At 56.4% G+C, this 16,043-nt stretch overlaps 1 protein-coding gene across 3 annotated transcripts in view; it reads left to right on the top strand.

Annotated features, from left to right (window-relative positions):
- RAP1GAP (RAP1 GTPase activating protein) overlaps positions 1-16,043 on the top strand; it is a 65,211-nt gene that overhangs the window by 7,047 nt on the left and 42,121 nt on the right. The window contains exons 1-2 of one of the 3 annotated variants that reach the window (XM_059996268.1): positions 7,772-7,791; positions 9,887-9,922. The exons of 1 other annotated variant lie outside the window; for it this stretch is intronic. The gene's annotated coding sequence lies outside the window, so the exon portion shown is untranslated. Of the gene's footprint in view, positions 1-7,771; positions 7,792-9,886; positions 9,923-16,043 lie in introns of those variants that run through there. One more of the 3 variants, XR_009516892.1, reaches the window with a different exon arrangement.

Here is a 16,043-nt window from a genome sequence, read left to right as displayed (position 1 = left end):
CTGAGGTTCAGAGAGGTGAAGGGATGGGCCTCGGGGCACAAGCTGGACTCCAAACCCGGATCTTGCTTCGCCTGAGCCCACTGCACCATCCCGTGTCCCCTGAGACTTAGAGCCCACGTGGCGTGGCTCCAGGACTGCACCCTGCCTTAGGGACGGTGTTGGGGGCGTCTCTAGGGGGCGCTGCTTCTGAGACGTCTGTGTGGGCACGAGGCAGGTGTCAGGTGAAGCTCCGGGACTCCCAGTGATGCCTGCCTTCCTCCCCTGTCGTGGGAATACACCACCCCCTCCCTGCCGAGTGTAGACTGGGGCAGAGCTGTTTCCTAGGGGCCTCTCCACCTGCCATGCCCATGGGACCCAGGCTGCCCCCCAAATCAGACTGAGAAGGCACCTTGGAGAGCCCTCATTTTACAGAGAAGGAAACCGGGTGCCAGAGGGGTAGGGACCTGCCCGCAGTCTCACGGAGCCAGTGGCAGAGCTGGGCCTAGGACCTGGGTCTCCTGACGCAGTGTATGACTGCTGGCACAAGTCCGGTAACAGTACTAAGGACAGCCCCCACCTATTGGGCACCTCCTGTGTGCCGGGGCTGAGCACTTGACACTGGATCCTAAGAACAACCCTCTAAGGTAAGTACTGTTGTTCTCATTACCATCCCCTTATACAGATGAAGAAACTGAGGCTTTGAGAGGTTATGAAAATGGCCCAAAGTCATAAACCAGGAAGTGACAGACAGAGGTGAGAATTCAAACACAGGTCCACCTTACTCCGAACCCATGCTGATGTCAACCCCTGTATGTATTATGATAGGAATAAAATTTATTCTATCCTTCTTTTTGCTCATAGCCAACCTAGGACATCATACGTTCATTCACTGACATTTCTGGAGCGCCTTCTGTGCTGAGGAGACCAGGGAGCTGATCTGGAGTCAGAGGCCAGGGGTTGAGGGTCAGAGATTAGACAGTGAGGTAGGGCGTCTCCAAACACTCCTAGACTCTCTGACCCCGCCAAGGATGGCTGCCCTCCCCACTTCTGTCCCCAGTCTGGCCACAGACTGTGTGTTTGCAACCTCTTTCTCTGCCCTTCCTCCTGCCCACGGTGTCTGCTGTCGCCTGATTGGCCCTCGTGAGAAATGTGGGCATGACTCAGCAGGGGCTTCTGGATTTGGGACACCACCAGGAAGACGGTACGGACAATAGCAACAGCAGCCACGACCTTGCAAGCTCTTCGTGGGCACAAGGCACCGTGCTCAGTCCTCTCTCTGTGTGCATCACCTTGTTTGACGCTCACCATCACCTTGTGAGCCAAGAGCTGGTATACCTCCATTTTCCAGATGTGGGGACTGAGGCTTAGAGCCCCACAGCTCAGGACTGGGCTGGAACCCAGCTCTCTCCAGCTCTGAGGCCTGTGCCCTTACCCCTGACTCACACTGCCCTGCTCTGTGTCCAGGCTCTGTGCCCAGGCTGTGTGTTTGTGCATTTAGAAGCCTGGTTCCTGGAAGGCAGGCTTCAGCCGAGCAGCAAATATTCGTTGAGCACCTACTGTGTGCCTTGGGGAAGTGCTTTGCGAGACTAAAGCTTATGAGGACGGGGAGATAGCACCCAAGTCTTGAGGCAGAGGCTCTCAGGCTTCCAGGGGTGTCAGGGCAGGGCAGCGTGTGCTGTTTGAAGGGCTTTCTTCTTGCAGGAGTGTCCCTGAGAGTGACTCAGAGCTGAGTTACCTGAGGGGGTCTTCCCTGGCCCTTGGGCAAGCCACTTAGTCTCTCAAAAGGCCTCTGTTTCCTGGTCTGTGAACAGGGATGATAATAGCACGTAGTTTACAGGGTGGTCAGGAGGACTGAACCAACGAGAGCGCTTGGTACAGGGCCCCGGGGACTCGTAGCTGCTCTTACTGAGCTGGGGTGCGTGTATGATGGAGGATGAGGTCTTGAGGGGGCGGCAGGAGAGCTGGATCTGCACTATTTGCAAACCTCAGTTTCTCCATCCATCACGGCTGACACACAGCTCTTGTGTAATCTGCCTCAGGGGGCTGTTGTGGAGATCAGCGAGGTCCCAGGGCACGTAGGTGCACCTCCATGGTCTGCACACCGAGGTATCGGTTCCCGGGGGAGAGGGGACGGCGGGAACACGGTGGGCGGCGGCACAGGTGCCACCATTGTAGCGCGCAGGTGTGTCATTGTGGGCCGGGAGCGGCGCTGCAGTTCGCGCCGGGGATTAGGGAAAAGGCACGTTCGGGAGGCCTCCTTCGCTCAAGGTGGGGGAGTGAGGAGTGCGGGGGGCGGGGGTAACCGGAGCACGGCCGGGAATGCAGGGCGCTTCCTCGGGGTGCCCTCGGGTCCCAGCCCTCCCCAGAAGAGACGCCCGGGGCGCTGTCCCTGGTCCTGGAGCCCGCCCGGCCCTAGCCCTGCAGTTCCCGTAGTGACCAGCTGAGGGCACCCGGGACCGCGGCGGACTCCTCAGGCCCACTTCAGAACACATGTTTAAAGAGCGTTCTTTATTCTCATGTAGTGGTATTCCCGGATAATAAGCCTACCCACACACACAATTTAAAAAACCAAACGACACACTGCCCTAAGAGAAGTAAGAGCCCTCACTTCCACAGATAAATAGTCTGGCACGATCACACCACAGGACCTAGTGAAGTAACCAAATGCTTGCCCCTGTTTGTATATTAAAAAAATTTAGATTTAAGGGTAGAAAAATCTTATCGTGGTACCTGACTTCTAGTTCAGAATCTTTTGAAGACTCAGTCTGTATAAAGCCATACTAAAAAATATGTAAACCAGAGTTAAGTTGTAGGATGGGATAAACAGGCCTTTCCCCCACGTGAATATCTGGGGGGATATTTGATGCACAGCAGGTCTCCTTGGGTGGGATTCTCCCTGGCATAGCTTTCCTGGCCTCCACCCACTGAGTGACAGCGGTGACCCCCCAGTAACTGCAGAGGACCAAAACCACCCTCGCGTATTTCCCTAATGCCCTTCAGGGGGCAGAGCCGTCCCCGTTGAGAACCATTGCCAAGGTGGGGGCCTTGGCTGGGTGAAGAGGGGTTCACAGCATCCCTGACTGGCTGAGTGGGAGCGTGGCACCTTAAGGAACTGTCGGGGCATCCCATCCCCCATCTTACAGATGGACCAGTAGAGGCCCAAAGCAGGAAGAGATTGTGCTAGGAAAACACAATGAGTGACCAGCTGAGCTGGAAGCCGCAACCCAGATCTCCTGTCTCCCCGCTACAGGGCTCAGTCCGCCCAGCTGCCCCGGGTGGAGCTCTGGGCGTAACTAGTCTCCCTTCCAGTTCAACTTACCTGCTTCTGAAAATGGGCAGGGAGTGCCATGCCCTTAGCAGGGGGGCAGGAGAGGGAGGCTGGCTGGATTCCAGCCTATAATGTGTGAGAGGGTCTTGGCTTCGCTTCTCCTTGGGGATGTAGCAGTTGCACACCACTAGAGCCCTACCTTTATTTCTTCCCAATAGTTGGCTGAGCGCTGTGTGTGTGTGTGATGTGTGTGTGCACGTGTGTCTGTGTGTATATTTTGTGTGAACATAATGTGATCTGTGTGGGCCTGTGATTTCTGTGTATGAATCTGTTGTCATTGGTGTGTATTCACATGTGTGTACAAACCCAGCCACAGTCAGTAGGTGAGCGCTCACCAATTTGGGACCTGTGGGTGTGAGTTTGATTTGACCTTAGCATGCGTGTGTGCATGTGGGTTTGTAAGTGTGGGGCTGGTGTTCATGTGAGCACGTCTGCATGCATTTGACCTTGATATGATCGCTGTAGGCATTAGTTAGATGTATCTGTGCACAGTACAAGGACAAGTGCACGTGTGACCTGGTGAAGTTTCTGTGCAGGTGCGCACACAGGTCCACTACAGACTGTCTTGTTCACCCTCTACCCCTAGTTCCTGAAGAGTGTCAGACACACAGTAGGTTTCTGAATAGGCAGAGGTCTCAGGAACTCATTGAATGGGATGGCAGTCTCAGAGTCAGGATGGCTGGTTCATTAACTTCACTGGGCAGCCACTTGGGGAGACGGTGTGAGCCAAGCCACACCCACTCCTCCCTCCTTTCCCAGGGCCTAGGGACCCTCCAGGAGACTCCTTTTCCAGGAGCTCAGGGTTTGCAGCATCTTGGGATTGGGTGGGTGTGGCTTGGCTAGAAAGGTCATGAGCTAAGGGCAATGATGCTTCGAACCTATGAAATTCTCATTTTTCCATGATTCAGTCTCTAACCCAGCAAAGTAAAAGTGGGTGTTTTAACAGATGAGCAAGCTGAGGCCCATAGAGGAAAACTGGTTAACACAGGAGGCTGCCTGGCCAGGCAGGAAGCCTGGGATTGCCCTGCCTCCTGCCCAGGATGCCCCCAGCAGATATCGTGGTTGGGAATGACAGGGGGGAGGGAGAACAGGGGAGGTTGCTGGGGACCCTAGCAAGAATTGACCCCACCAGTCCCATCTGGAGCCCAGACCTGAGATCTTCCCAGGAGCCTGCCCCTCCCTGTGCCCTTACATTTCCATGCTGAGGGTTGGGAAGTGGGAGCTGGAGGCAGGTGGGTGGAACTCCCAGAGTTCAACCCAGGGTGAACTTGGAAAGGGAGCTCTGCAACCCTCCACCCCTGCATCCTTCCCTCCTCCTTCGCACAGTCTGGCACCTGTTTGAGCAACTCTGGTGCAAATCTAGGAGGGCTAGAAGGGAGGCTTCCTCCTAGAGGGAGGGCCTGGACCCTGGAGGGCAGCCTGGCTCTGGTTTCTAGGGGAGAGGCTGCAGGGAAAGGAAGAAGGGAGCTCTGTCCCACCCCAAAGACGGTAGTGGCTTCCCAGTGCCAGTCGGCAAAGCACCGGTTCTGTGCTGCCTGGACAGTGTTGAGCTCCCTGTCACAGCGGCCAGTGGAGGCTGGACGTCTGGGGACTGTTAAATACGATACAGCGAGGAAATGTCAGAGCCTGGCCTGGCACCTCCGCCCTTACTGCCCCACCTCTGTGTGTGTCTGTGTGTCTGTCTTGGAGGTTGTTTCATGTGGCCACACATAGAGCTGCCCCCTTCTTTCCAACAGCTGCCTATACCGCATGGTGCACTTGAACTTTGATCTATTTATCTGGATGGCTGTTAGTTTGTTTTGGAACTCTTACTAATAAATCTTTGCTAACTCAAAAAAAAAAATGGTGAGTTCATGTAGTTCGGCCTAATACAAATGATACTGCAGCGAGTGTTTTATTTAACAAACTCATGCGATTCAAATACTATTCTCAATGCTTTGTAAGTATTAAATTAGTTAATCCTTGGCAAAACCCTTTGAAGTAGGTACTTTTATATTCATCATCAACCCTATTTTGCAGATGAAGAAATTGAGGCACAGAAAGGTTAAGTGACTTGCCTAAGGTCACACAGCCGACAAGTGGGAGAGCTGGGATTTGAACCCTGAGAGGGTTCACAAGAATGAGGATATAAGCACTTGCCTTCCTGTCTCTTGTCCTTGGCCATTTATCTTGAGACTCACCTGTGGTGACGTAGAGGGTAAATTCTCAGAAGTGGTTTTGCAGGTTCAGAAGGTGCATTTAAATTCTGCTCTTGCTGGCGGGACCGGGAGCTGGCCTGGGAGTGTCCTGAGCGTCGCTGGCTGAGGGACTGTGACACCCACACCCACCCCCACCCCACCCCCAGCTCTTGCCAGTGAGGCAGCTGCAGCTGGTCAGAGCCCAAGAGTCCGGAGCCCACACTGGGCTCTTTGTCTTCGGTGGGAACCCTGCAGCCCCCATGGCCCCTCTCAAGGGCCCACTGTCCCAGCACCAGCAGGGCCTCCCGGGGGCCAGGGCCGGCTGGGAAACTTGGCACATCCGAGGCCTCTTGGCCACCCTGCCAAGTGGACATGCAGAGCCCACTCAGGAATCATTCCCACTGAAAAGAGAGCGGCGAGGCTGAGGGAAATGTCCAGGTGGGTGCACCACCCTGGATGGGGCTGGAGTCCTGGGTCGCAGCCCTGACACTGCACACCCCTCATGACCCAGGCCCAGTTCTCGGTCCTTGCCTCCACCCCAGCTCTCTGGGTGCCCCTGCTGCTGCTACCACTTAGGAAGGAAAGACTTTCTCCCTCTTTGGGCCAATCTCAGTGCTCCTAGGGTTTGCCCCTCGGGAGCCCTACCAGACTGCCCTGTGAGGAGTGGGCTTCCCACACTGCCCCGGAATCTGCCACCCTGCCCGGAGCAGAAGGAGCCCAGCCCTGGCTCCAGAGCACCCTGCCAAGAGAGAGCCAGACCCTCCTCTGAGAACCAAACCAAGGGAGTGGTTCTAGGGCTGCGAAAATCATGCTGGCCCTGCCCAGGCTCTGAACTCCGCAAGGGGCTCTTGAGGGCTCCTCCACCCACCAGCATGTGTGGAGAGGAGAAGGGGTCCAGGGTGGGGCAGAGAGAGGGGCTGGCGGGGGGTGGAAATCCACCAAGACAGGAATATTTGCTGTGAGCCAAGGTCTCAGTTTCTTCACATCTGAAATTAGGAGCCTGCTGTGCCCCCCATCCCCCACCTGGGTGAGGCAAACTGTGGAGGCCGGTACCCAGACCAGCCATTTCCCAGGGGAAGATGGAGCTCACTGAGCCCTGGCTCAGGGCCCAGGAGGAACAGCTCCTGAGAGGCTTCTGAAGAATCCCTGCCACCCTATCGTTGTGCCCTTGGGTGTCCCTTCTCCCTCGTCTCCCCACTGCATCTGTTCCCTGCAGTCCCTCTAAACAGAAAACCCCATAGAAAACCTCAGGTTTCTATGAAGGCCTCCCTGGGTGCAGGGGGTGGGGGCAGAGTGGGTGTTCTGGGAGGGGTGGGTGAGTCCTGGGGACAGGGGCAGTGTCCCCTGTCTCCTGACACACCTTTACTTGGGTCAGGAGGGACTGTGAGTTCTGGGTGAGTTGGGTGCAGAGGAGGGCCTCAGAGTGTTTGTTGAGTGAATGTGTGAACGGCTCTAGAACTTCGAGCCCAGTTTCCCTCCGAAGGGAAGGTTGCTGAGGAACCCAGGATGGATGATTTTCAAGAAGAGGTTGGGGCATCTCCATTCCCCCTCTTCCTCTTCACCTGGGCAAAGAAGGGCTCCTGGGAGTGGGGGATGAGAGTGGGCAATTCCTTCCTTCACTCTTTCAAGAGCAGAGCTTCGACCCACAGTGCGGGACTCTCCTAGCTGACACTTATTTAGCATTTACTGTGTCAGGCCTGGGCAGAGCGCTCCACACACATTAACTCACCACAAGGGCCCCGCGGGATTCGTCCTATTTTACAGATGAGAAATTCGAGGTACAATGCAGACCATTTTGACCCTGGATTCCAAATTCTGGACCCGGCTCACTATGAGCTTCCCCTTCGTGATGACAGGGGGACAAATCCGCCGACAGAACCGGAAGGCTCTAGGGGGGATGGAAGAGGGTGTCGCCTCCAGAAGAGGGTCTGCAGCCCGGTACGCCCTGGTCTGGGGGTGGAGGGTTGGCCTGTCCTAACCTCTCCCCGACCCCCGCTACCGCCCGGCCCTCCCGCCTCCCCGCCCCGAGGTCCCAGCTCGGAAAGTCCAGCAAATCCCCTGCCCCCGGCCCGAGGGCGGCGCGAACAAGCGGCCCTTTCTGCGCGCGGCTGCCGACAGCTGGACCGCAGCCCGCGGGGGCGCGGACAATCCCGGGGCTTGTGGCCGGGGGCGGGGCGGCCCGGGTTGCCAAGGTGACCCGGGCGCGGGGAGGCGGCTCCGGCTCGGCGCGGGCCGGACGGGTGGCGCGGGCGGTGGCAGCACCATGAGCGGCCGGAAGCGCAGCTTCACCTTCGGGGCCTACGGAGGGTAGGTGCGCCGGGCGGGGGCGCTCGTGCGCGCGCGGGGGTGCGCGGGGAAGGGCGGGGGACGCGCGCGCCCGCGGGTGTCTGCCTTGGTTTCTGTAGTTGTGAATTTGTGCTTAGGTGTGAGGTGAGCGGTTTGATGTCAGTACGTAACTCGTAGGATTGGGAAGTCTGCGTGTGCGTGTGTGTGTGTGTGTGTGTGTGTGTTCCGATTGGGTGCCCCTGTGCACGCGTGGGGACGCGAGTGGCCGCGGGCATTTCTGTGTTTGTGTCTAAGTGTGTGACAGTGTTTATGTGTATGACTGTGTGTGGACCGGCAGGTGGGCCTGTGTGTGTGCACTCCTGGGTGCACGTATAGGTCGTGGGGGTGGGAAAAGGCAGGTCAAGGGGAGGCCCTGCAGGGGCCCTGACTTGGGCTCTGAAGCTGCTGGGCCCCAGCAGTGAGGCTTTGGAGGAAGGGAACCTAGAAGCCATTAGGAGGCCCCCGCCCACCTCCACCCCTGGGTACCTCGCTGCCCCTATCTCAGGCTGCCTGGCTCTCAGGAACCCCCTCCTCCCAGGGCTGCTGGCTGCCTGGACCTGGAGACCTGTGGAGGCGGGGGGAGTCAGAGTGGTGTCTGGTCCATCTTGGGGTCACTGTTCCTCCTGACCCCAAGTGCCCACCCCAGAGGAGTGCAGAGGTGGGCTGGGAGGATCCTTGCCTTCGGCAGAGGTTTGGTAAATTGGAAGGAAGACTGGGTAGACAGACTGGCCAGAACCCCTTCCCTGGCTGGCCAAGTAGTGGCATAACCTTCACCAGGCCCTGCCTCCCTGTGGTCAGAGGGACCCACGGGACCCACCTTTTGGGTGCAGAGCATTTGGGGCTCACACTGTAACACTGCAGAATATGTGCTCTTTGATCTGACGGGATTGTGTCCAAGGTACTCCCCTCTCTGGACACCCAACCTCCAAGGGGACCCCGCAGAGGGGCTGGGTGGGGTGGGAGACAAGAGGGCTGCCCTCCCTGCCTGGGGTCCTGCTAGCCATCAGGTGATGGTCCTGGGTTGAGCCCTGAGCCTCCCGGTCAGCTGACACCGAGAGGCAGCCAGGCAGTGGGGCTGCATTCTGTTGTGTGACCTTGGGCGAGTCCTGGCCTCTCTGGCCTCACTTTCCCCATCTGCAGAGTCCGCATTAGCTGATCCCTGGGAGACCCCAGCCCTGCCTCCCCAGAAGATGTCTCCTTAGCTGGCGGAGTCTGGTTTGGGGCCCCTTTCCGGTTCTCCTCTGGCCTCTGACCAGGAGGCAGGAGTTGTTTGTTGTCCCAACAGCTGCTGAGCCCCTCGGCCCCCAGCTGGGCTGGAGGCTGGAGCCCTCCCCTATCTCAAGGTGCCCTCAGAGGGCAATGGGGGGAGCCTCTGGGAGGGGGCGCTGCCTATACACCCTCTCTAATGCCAGACCTGGAGAGAGTGGGGGAGACAAGGCCAGCGGGTGGCCCCTGAGCTCTGGGGGCTTGAGGTCTTCCTCTGGTTCTGCTCTGGGTTGGGGGTGGGTAAGGAGAGGAAGCCCCCCATGGGTCTCCTGCGCCCAGATTCCCAGGCATTTGTCCCCTGGGTGGATGTGAGTGAGCTCCAGCTCCGGGATCGAGGCAGGCCACTGGGGAAGGAGAGGGGGGTGTTCTTCCTGCCCACCTTTACAAACACCCACACCCTTCAGTCCCGTCTGGAAACACTCTAGGTTGGCTCCAGCCACACCCCTACATCCTTGCTCTGATCCCAAACTGCTGTAGTCACTGTCCCACCCCACCTGTTCCAGGACATCCCATGCTGAACCCCACCCCTGCTGCCACCCCATAGCCTGGTCCTGGGCCCCTGCTCCCCTGTCCCCAATCCTGTCTCTCTTCCTTTCTTCTTCACCCCACAACTTCACATGTCCCTAAACTGACATTAGGGCCCCTGCAGCCTGTGGAGGATGGTGACAGTGCGTCAGGCACCTTAGAAACAATACCCCCTCTAGGCCCTTCTGCAAGGGCGGTGGTGAGTTAGGATTGGCCTGATGTGCTGGGCGAGGCCTGGTAAGAGGGTCTGCCCCCCTCACCTGCTGTCCCTCTTGCTGTGTTTCAGGGTGGACAAGTCCTTCACCCCTCACCGGAGTGCGTGGTGAGTACTGAGGGGCTCTCGGGAGGGGCTGGGCTGCTTGGCCGAACTTTAGAGACACTCCCAAACCATTACTGCCCCCTGTAATGCCAGGCCAGACCCCACCAACCCTCCACCCATCCTCTGCAGGCCTTGGAGTGGGCAGACCCTCTTACCAGCTCTGTCCCATCACCACAGTTCTTTCTAGAGCTCTGCCTTGGAGTCAGGCAAATCAGGTTAAATCTCAGCTCTGCCATTGCCTGTGTGACCTTCAGCAATTCACTCACCTCTCTGAACTTCAGTGCTCTAATCTGTGAAATGGGGACTAAAATGCCTATTTAACAGAGCGAAAGCTGTACCCCCCCAAAAAAAGCAAAACACGGCCTGGCATATTGTAGGCCCGCAGTGAAAGGTTTCCTTCCTTTCCTCTATTCTTTCCCATCTCATGGTGTCTCCTGGCCACTGACCCCCAAACCCTCTACTTCCACTCCATACATAGCCTTCAGGACGCCCTCCTCCAGCCCATTTCCTGTGTCTGAGGCTGCCTCTCTCTGGAGGAGGAAGTGTCTGCAGCTTCCCCAACACTGTGAGCAGTGGGTGGAGGTGCAGCCTCACCTCGGGATTCACACCCCCCAGCCCGATGCCCCAGCAGGCGGGTGCCTCCCGGCTTCCCTGGCACCGGCATCACTTGGGTCCGGCTGGCTGCTCCTGCTGCCACTTTAACTCCAGCAGGAGAGCCCCCAACTGCTCTGGCTTCTGCTTTCTGCCCCTGCTGAGGACTTCCTGGGGTCCCCAGGCCCTGCAGTGCCCCCCAGCTGCTGGATGACTCGTATCTGGCACCATTGCCTTACCTGCTGCCAAGAGCTCCCTAGGAAGCCACACCTGGGGCGGGAGGCCAACGGGGTGCCCAGGCTGAGCTCCAGGGCCTGCCCTTTTATTTTCCTCTGATGCTCTCTGTGCCACCTGGAGCCAGTTACTCTCCCTCTCTGGGTTTTGTCTCCTGTTGCTGTGCCTCTGCTACGTGCAAAGCCAGTTTGAGTCTCTACCATGTGCAAGGCCATGTGCCAAGCCCAGCGCAGGGGTAGGGCGAGGAGAGATACAGATGGAGGCGAGAAAAGTGCCTTTTCTTTCAAGGAGTTCAATAATAGTATCCCAACAACTGCCATTTGTCAAGAACCTGCTGTGCACTGGGTACTGTTAGGTGCTTGAATTGCATCATCTCACGTGATCTTTCCCACATCACTGAGTCAGGGACTATTAGCCTTAACTACAGATGAGAAGAATGGTGCATGGAAGGGGTAAGTGACTTGCCCAGGTTCACACAGCTAGTCAGTGGCAGAGCTAGGATTTGAATCTTGATCTTCCAGGCTCTGTGCAGAACCCAGAGTCTCACTCACTCCGTCCCAGGGCCTCCAGGCCACCGGGCAGATCTGACAGATGCACCTGAGGGAAGACTTGAAGATGGAGGAGGACTCAGAAGGATGGAGGAGTGACTCAGAAAGCCCACTCTAGGGAGCCTTGAATGAAGAGTCAAAGAGACGAGGGTCTAGGACTAATAGTAACTAACCACTGTGCGACTTTGGGCAAGTCCCTTCCCCTCTCTGGGCCTCAGTTGACACATTTACAAAATAAGGTTCTGGGATGACCAGGACTTGCCCATCACCCACAATGCCTTGCCCCATGCCCTCCTTGCTGGAGCTGCTGTCCTTGGTGCTAGCCCCTAGGCCCTCTCTTCCCTCATCCCCAAGCCAATTGCTTAGCCCCCAGCCTGTGCCTGGCATCTAGGTAGTGCCCTGTAAGTGGGTGGTCACTTTGACTATCAGTTATGAGCTTCTGGCATTCAAGGCCTGTCTCCACCTCACCTTCCAGGCTGGGACTCACTTCTCCCATGCCCTGCATTTCCGATCAATGGGAATATGGTCCCCATGAGCACCACCTCCAGGCTTTTACTCGCCTTGTCCCCTCCCCTCGACCTGCCCTCCCCTCCCATTTCCACAAGCCCTCGCCACACCTGCAGCCCATCTTTATCACCATTTGTTGAGTGTTTGCTTTCCTGATCCCCACACCTCCTCTTTTTCTCCTTGAATGCCGTTTCTGCTGCTTACCATGCTTGTAGAGCACACAGTAGAGCTTACTCCTAGTGCAGTGGGAAGGCCATGGCCTTTGGAGTCTGACAGACATTGATTTGAATCTGCCTCTGTCACACACTAGTGGTGTGACCTTGGGCAGGTCACTTCCCCTCTCTGAGCCCCATTTGGTGCTCAATGGTATTTAATGAATTGGATCTTTCAGCGAGTTGACCTCAGTTGAGTTGAATGAATCCACACAAGAGTGTGGTGTGAGGCAGGGTCTGAGGTCCTTGAAAGCAGAGGTTGCTGGAGTTACTTTTGACTTAGGCCCACTTTCCAGCATGAGTCCCATAAGAGCTGGGTTGTACTCTTCTCATCTCTCCATCCTCCACACAGTCTTGCCCAGCTGCCCAAACCCGGTAAATGCTTAATGAATGTTTGTGGGATTGAATTGAATGTGTCCAGAGGGTGGAAGAGGTGAAACCTTGTCAGGTAGACTGAGAGGGGGTGTGGTTTTCACCACGTATTTTTTTTTTTTTTGCGGTACGCGGGCCTCTCACTGCTGTGGCCTCTCCCATTGCGGAGCACAGGCTCCGGACGCTCAGGCTCAGCGGCCATGGCTCACGGGCCCAGCCGCTCCGCGGCATGTGGGATCTTCCCGGACCGGGGCATGAACCCGTGTCCCCTGCATCGGCAGGCGGACTCTCAACCACTGCGCCACCTGGGAAGCCCTCACCGTGTATTTTTAAAAGGGATTAAGAGGTAGGGGCTTGGATCAAGGGAGCAGTGAGGCCTGGTAGAGGCCAGATGTGATCATGGCTGGATTCCCCTACCCCCTGCCTCTCATCAGCAGATTATCTACAGTGAAGGAACACAGAACAAGCGTGCAAATGCCAAGGAATGAGGCCCAGTGGGGGGATTAGGAGCCAGTGGGATAGTGGGTGACTCTGGTTCCGCAGCCCTAATGGACATTACGGTGGATTCAAATGGTGGGGGGAGGAGGGAGGTGGAACAGTGTCAGAGTGGGGGAATGGCTAGGTGGAGTTGTGCAGGGAAGGTGGGTTCTGGAAATACCCTGGGAAGAGGAGGTTCAGCTTTGACCTTAAAGCTGGGACCCTGGGAGGAGGAGCAGGACCTGGCAAGGACTCAGTGCCAGTGCCTGCTGGGCATTTTACTGTGGTGACCTCATTAAGTCATGATGACAGTCCTGAAAGTTGGCCTTAGTGTCCCCTTTATAGAGGCCAAAACCAAGACTGAGAACGTTGAAGACTCTGGCCCAAAGTTGCACAGCTGGCGAAGGCTGGATTTGAATCCAGCTTTTCCTCCTGCCAGGGAAGGGTCCTTGGCCAGAGACAAGGAAGCCACAGGAATGAGAAAAATCCTGGTTACGCGGTGAGAGAGGAGGACGAGGAGAGTGAGATAATCCTGGAACACCTCCAAAGCAGAGGGCACTGCCCAGCCCCCTGTGTCCCACCGGGAGGGCCTCTCTGAGATATTTCCCCGTGATAGTAATGGTACCAGTTGCTCCCATATATGAAACATTTCCCCGGTCTCAGGCCCTGGGCTGAGAACTTCATTTAAATTATTTCATTCCATCCTCATACCAGCTTTACAAAGTAGAGACTATTACTATCTGTCTCCCATTTTACAGATGAGGAAACTGAGGCTCAGAGAGGGGACCTGGCTGGCCCAGGGGAACACAGTCCGTGAGTGGTGAACAAGACTGGCAGCAGGGTCAGCCTGAGCCTGTACCTTTAGCTCCAGCTCTCCTGGAGGCTGCCTGTGCCGACTGGGGGTCTTGGGTGGGCAGCCCCTGTCAGGTGGTTCCTTTCTGTAATCACTGAGCCGGAGGCCCTGGGCGGCGGAGGGAGCCTGTGTGCTGCTGCAGGAAGCATGAGGCTGGCCTCATTAGTGGTTCTGAAATGCCAGGCGGGCACAGCCTGCTGGGCCTCCTTTTCTATTATGCATCTGGTGGGCAGGACCCCGGTGGGCAGCTGGCAGAGCACAGGACAGGGGAGCTAGCTACCACTTCTTGAGCCCACACCTGCCACCACACCTCTGAGCAGGGATCCCCCAGGGCGAACGCCAGGGCAGCTCCTGCCTCATTCCCCCAGCCCAGCCTGGGTGAGGGGGTTCCACGGGGGACAGGAGCGTGGATGCTGGTGCCCAGCTCATTAGTCTGCCTGTCTCAGCAGCTACTTCTGAGAGAGGCTGGGACCTTGATTGAGCTGAGAGTCGTTTGGGACTAGGGTGGGCAGAGGCAGGCTGCTATAGAGTCTTAGGTGCACAGGCTCCTGGCTGCACAGCACCTCGGAGTGACGGTAGTCTTGGTCATTTATTCATCATTCATTCAGCTATAAGGAACTACCGAACACCTACTGTAAGCCAGACACAGTTCTAGGGACTGCAGATTCAGTGGAGAATGAGACAGGCACAGTCCCTATCTTCAGAGAGGTTGATTTGGTCAGTTCTTCACCTCTTTGAACCTCAGTTTCCTCATGTGTAAAACAGGGAGTAGGGGAGACAGTCTATAAATAGACGCCCCCCCCAAATAGCAAAAGACAAACTGATGGTTGTGCTGAATTTTAAAGCAAGAGTACATGCTAGCAAGAGCTGATCCTTACTTGGAGCTTAGCCAGCATGCCGTGTTCCAAAGCCCTTTCCATATATTGATGAATTTAATCCTCACAACCCCATGAGGCAGGTACTGTCATTACTCCTGGTTTAGGGCTGAGGAAACTGAGGCATAGAGAAGCCAAGTAACTTATTCAAGGTCTCTTGGCCAGGCTGAGATTTGCACACAAGCAGCTGGGCTCCAGCTTGTGCATCACCCTGTACTGTGAAGCTGTGGGCTGAGGGATGGAGTCATGGAAGGCTTTTCCGAGGAGGTGGCATTTGAACCAAAATCTGGAGAATGAGAAGAGCCACTTGAGAAAGCAGCAGATGCAAAGGCCCTGAGGCAGGAGTGAGTTTGGTGTGTCCTCAGAACAGGAAGGAGGCTGGTGTGGCTGAAGAGATGTGGGAGAGTGAAGCCAGGGGTGGATTTAGAAAGGGGGAGGGGCCAGACTGAGAGTCTCGCAGGCAGGGTAGGAGTCTGGCTACAACATCAGTGACTGACATGCAGAACCACTGAGTCTCAGACTCTTGGCTTTGTGAAATCTTAGAATCAGAAAATTTGGGCCTCCTAGAATCTTTGGAGATGGAAGAAATGTTTGAGGCACCCTCCTATGGCCTCCCACTAAACAAGGAACCCTCCCTTGGTTCACAACCCTTTGAATATTGGAAGAAGACTGTGGGGGGCCCCTGAGGAAATCGTACCTTTATTTTCAGTGGCTTTGTAGCCCTCCTGAAGCTCATCGTCCCTGGCTGAGACCATCATGACCTTGGCAGCTCCTTGACTAGCCTTTGTCGCTCACTCCTAGTGATGGGGGGCTCACTACCCTTGAAGTATCCCATTCCATTCCTGAGCAACTCAGATGGATTTCAAAATTCTTCCTTACTTCAAACCAGCTGCCTGAGCTAGATGCACCTTCTGGGTGTCCCATCCCTGACAGTGGCCCTTTAGTGAGACAAGGATGGGGATTTTGTACCCCCAGGTCCACTCTTTCTTGTCTAAACAGTCACTCATCCTAGCCCACCCTCCTTTACATCCTCTATTTAGCTCAGTTTGTGCAGGCCTCGAAGCCCCCTTAGTTGTGCCTCTCTGCCTTCCTAGGGCCAGACAATGCCCACTCCTGGGGAAGCCCACTTCTTGGGCAGGGGGGACGCCTAGGAGAGACTCCAGACCAGAGAGGCCCCCTCTTCCAGGAAAGAGGCCTCCCTAACTTACGGAGATAAGAGAAAGTCTCCTTCAGATGGGTTTTGGTCCTGGGTCTGCCGCTATGTTTCTGTGTGACCTTGGGAAGTGAATCCCCGTCTTCGGGCAGTTTCCCCATGCCCACCTTCGGCACAATCAAGAGGCAGAGATGGGGGACTTCCTTGGCAGTCCAGTGGTTAAGACTCCGCGCTTCCACTTCAGGGAGCATGGGTTCGATCCCTAGTCAGGGAACTAAGATCCTGCTTGCTGCGAGGTGTGG

This window comes from Delphinus delphis, chromosome 1 (genome assembly GCF_949987515.2).
Source record: "Delphinus delphis chromosome 1, mDelDel1.2, whole genome shotgun sequence".
In the NCBI taxonomy this organism is placed as follows: domain Eukaryota; kingdom Metazoa; phylum Chordata; class Mammalia; order Artiodactyla; family Delphinidae; genus Delphinus; species Delphinus delphis.
This window is presented reverse-complemented; position numbering and strand designations above follow the sequence as displayed.